The sequence below is a fragment of the Sapajus apella genome, unplaced genomic scaffold, assembly GCF_009761245.1.
Source record: "Sapajus apella isolate SASKATOON/1434 unplaced genomic scaffold, GSC_monkey_1.0 scaffold198, whole genome shotgun sequence".
Classification (NCBI taxonomy): domain Eukaryota; kingdom Metazoa; phylum Chordata; class Mammalia; order Primates; family Cebidae; genus Sapajus; species Sapajus apella.
In genome coordinates this window covers 540,442-543,929 of record NW_022437138.1, presented here as the reverse complement: position 1 = coordinate 543,929, position 3,488 = coordinate 540,442, and positions in this window count along the sequence as shown.

Sequence of the window (3,488 nt, the reverse complement as noted above, 5' to 3'; positions counted from 1 at the left end):
ATCTCAGGCCCACACCTGCCCTCTCTCAGCCCTGATATGGTGTATGGTGCTCAGGTTTCCCTAATCCCGAAACCCAAGCCGGGGTTCCCAGAGCCTTCCCTCACTTCCCAGCGAGGGGGCAAACAGAGACTCCTTGGGGACAGAAGAGAATGTCCCTGCTGTGCCCTTTGGTGGGTAGCTGACTCCCCCGGGGGCAGGGCAGGGAGCTGGGCACCCACTGGAGTGAAAATCCAAGCCCGACAAACACAAGTGAGTTCAGGACACAGAGCTTGGCTTTCTCCTGGGAGGAGATGCAAAGCCAGCGGTGCTGGTGCCAGCAGGAGCGAAGGGCGGGGCAGGCCCAGCTCAAGCCTGGCAAGGTCCTGGCCTCCAGGGTTTCTTGGGACAATGATGGGGCCTTGTGGCTCCACAGAATGAACTTTTATTTCTGGTAAAACCAGCATCTTTATAACTGATAACCAAATAAAGTGGGGCCACGTTATTCTCAAGCATTTGGTGAAAACCCATCTTAAACAGGATGGCAGGAGGTGGTGTAGCATTGTAACTCAGCAGCTGGGGTCGGAGCCAACTGTGCCCAGCCCTCTGCCTTGGCCGCTGGCCTCTGACCCAGCTGGGGCTCCCTGGCCAGCCCTACCCTGGGCACCCCAGCTCGGGACGGGGTTCTTATGAATATATTGGAATCACTGATAAATAATCGGTGATTGTATTGGCGAGGGGCGCCGGTGTCTTCAGCATTGTGGGCTCCCCGAGCAGACGAGAGTTAGCTCCTGACCTGCAAGGGTCACGACGTGGGACCGAATGTCAGGAGAGCACAGCACCATCCGGATGTGTTCTCTTTAGGCCTCCCGCGCGATGAGTGAGGGGACCGAGGCCTGGACCCCCCATGGGCCCCCGGTGCTGCAGCACACAGGCCTGCCGCCACCCTCCCTGCCCAGGCCTCAACGCTGGTCCCCGCCCGTGGGAGAGGCGAGAACTCCGCAAGGCTTCAATGGCTCATTGTTCTGCCCGTGGTGGCTGGAATTGGGCCGAGCGATTATAATAAAGTCCTAACAGTCCGCCTGCGGTTGGGTTTCCATAGCTTGGGGAGTATTTGGTTTTCAAAGCCTTGGGAGGGGAGATGCCGTATCCCTGCAGCAGGCGCTTGCCATCAGCCAGTTCTTTACAGACCAGAGGCTCCCATCCAGTGCCTTACCTCCCTCGAAAGGCACTGTACCTGTCAGCTCCCAGGTGCCCAGGCATGTCAGGGCGGAAGACTGCACCAGGAGGCCCAGACACAGCAGCTGATGAGCTTCACTGGCTCAGACAAGCTCTGATCCCACCCCACCTGCCGAGGGCTGCCGTGAGGACCAGACAGCCGCCACGGTGGGGGCCCCCAGCGGGTGGGGACGCTGCCCTTACTCCTGCCTGGGACTTCCTCCCACACCTTGTGTGGCCTCTGTGCCTTTGCCCATGCCGTTCCCTTCCTTCTTCTGCCCTGGCTAACGTCCCCTCATTGGTTAAGATTCGGCACACAGGCTCACCTTCAGGAAGTCCTCCCTGTTAGCTGGCAAGATGAGGCGCCCGCTCATGGCTCCCACTGAACGCTGTTTCTTGATTACTCTAAAGCCTGTCTTTCCCTCTTGCCCTGCAGGGGCCCCCCTTCTTCACATTTTTGTCCCCCGCATGGTATCTGACACATAATGGGTGCTCAAAGCATGACTGTCAAGCATGGCATGAAGGCTTTATGTTATGTTTTCCGTTTTTAAGTGCCCGTGGTTGACAGGGCGCCGTGGCTCACTCTTGAAAGCGATTCAGGAGGTTGAGGTGGGAGGAACACTTGAACCTAGGCGTTAGAGGCTGCAGTGAGCTATGATCACACCACTGCATGCACCACCTCCAGCCTGGACAACACGGTGAGACCCCATCTCAAAAAAAAAAAAAAAAAAAGGAAACTTCTAGGACACAAAGTAAAGGTTAAATAACAAGTGAAAACTGAAAATTTAACTAGATGGACTTTCTTCTTTTTTTTTTTTTTTTTTGAGACGGAGTTTCGCTCTTGTTGCCCAGGCTGGAGTGCAATGGCGCGATCTCGGCTCACCGCAACCTCCGCCTCCCGGGTTGAGGCAATTCTCCTGCCTCAGCCTCCTGAGTCGCTGGGATTACAGGCACGCGCCACCATGCCCAGCTAATGTTTTATATTTTTAGTAGAGACGGGGTTTCACCATGTTGACCAGGATGGTCTTGATCTCTTGACCTCGTGATCCACCCGCCTCGGCCTCCCAAAGTGCTGGGATTACAGGCGTGAGCCACCGTGCCCGGCCAATGGACTTTATTCTTAAGAACAGATTAGAGATGGCAGAAGAAAGGGTCAATGAACTGGAAGAGGGACTTTTGAAAAGTTCTCCAATCAAAAGAATCGAGAGTAACAAGATTAAAAACAACAATGAAAAAACAGCTTTAGGGAACTGAGCCATAATATTAAAAGATCTCACATCCTGATGTCCTCCTTCTGAGGAAGGAGGGGAGAGAAAATGAGGCAGCAGAAAAACTCAAGAAATAACGACCTGAAATTTCATGAATTTGTTGAAAAACATCAAGGAATCGCAGCAAACGCCAAGCAATATAAGGATAAAGAAACACAGCCAGGCCTGTCGTAATCAAACTCTTGGACACCTGAGATTAAGAGAAACCCTGGAGAGCAGCCAGGACATACTGCACACGCTTGACGACTTCACACCAGAAAAAAATGTATGAGCAGAAAGAAAAAAAAAGCCAACTCCGGGTCTGGCGCGGTGGCTCACACCTGTAATCCCAGCACTTTGGGAGGTCAAGGCAGGCGGATCGCTTGAGGTCAGGAATTTGAGACCAGCCTGGCCAACATGGTGAAACCCCACCTTAAAAAAAAAAAAAGTCAACTCCGAGATCTATGTGCAGTAAACATACTTTTCAAACCCTAAAGAGACATAAAGGCATTCTTAGGTAAAGATAGCCAAGATCACTCTTCACCTGCACTACAAGAACTCCAGCAAGAAGTTCTTCAGGCAGAAGGGAAATTATTCCAGATGGAAACTTAGATGGATAGACAGAAATGAAGAGCATCAGAAATGGGAATATACGAGTAAAGAAAAATGCTGTATTTCCCTTCTCTTATTTTCTCTTAACGATACTGATTACTTAAAACAAGAATTGTAACAATGTGGCCGGGTGCGGTGGCTCAAGCCTGTAATCCCAGCACTTTGGGAGGCTGAGGCGGGTGGATCACGAGGTCAAGAGATCGAGACCATCCTGGTCAACATGGTGAAACCCCATCTCTACTAAAAATACAAAAAATTAACTGGGCATGGTGGCGCGTGCCTGTAATCCCAGCTACTCAGGAGGCTGAGGCAGGAGAATTGCCTGAACCCAGGAGGCGGAGGTTGCGGTGAGCCGAGATGGCGCCATTGCACTCCAGCCTGGGTAACAAGAGCGAAACTCCATCTCAAAAAAAAAAAAAAAAAAAAAAAAAAAAA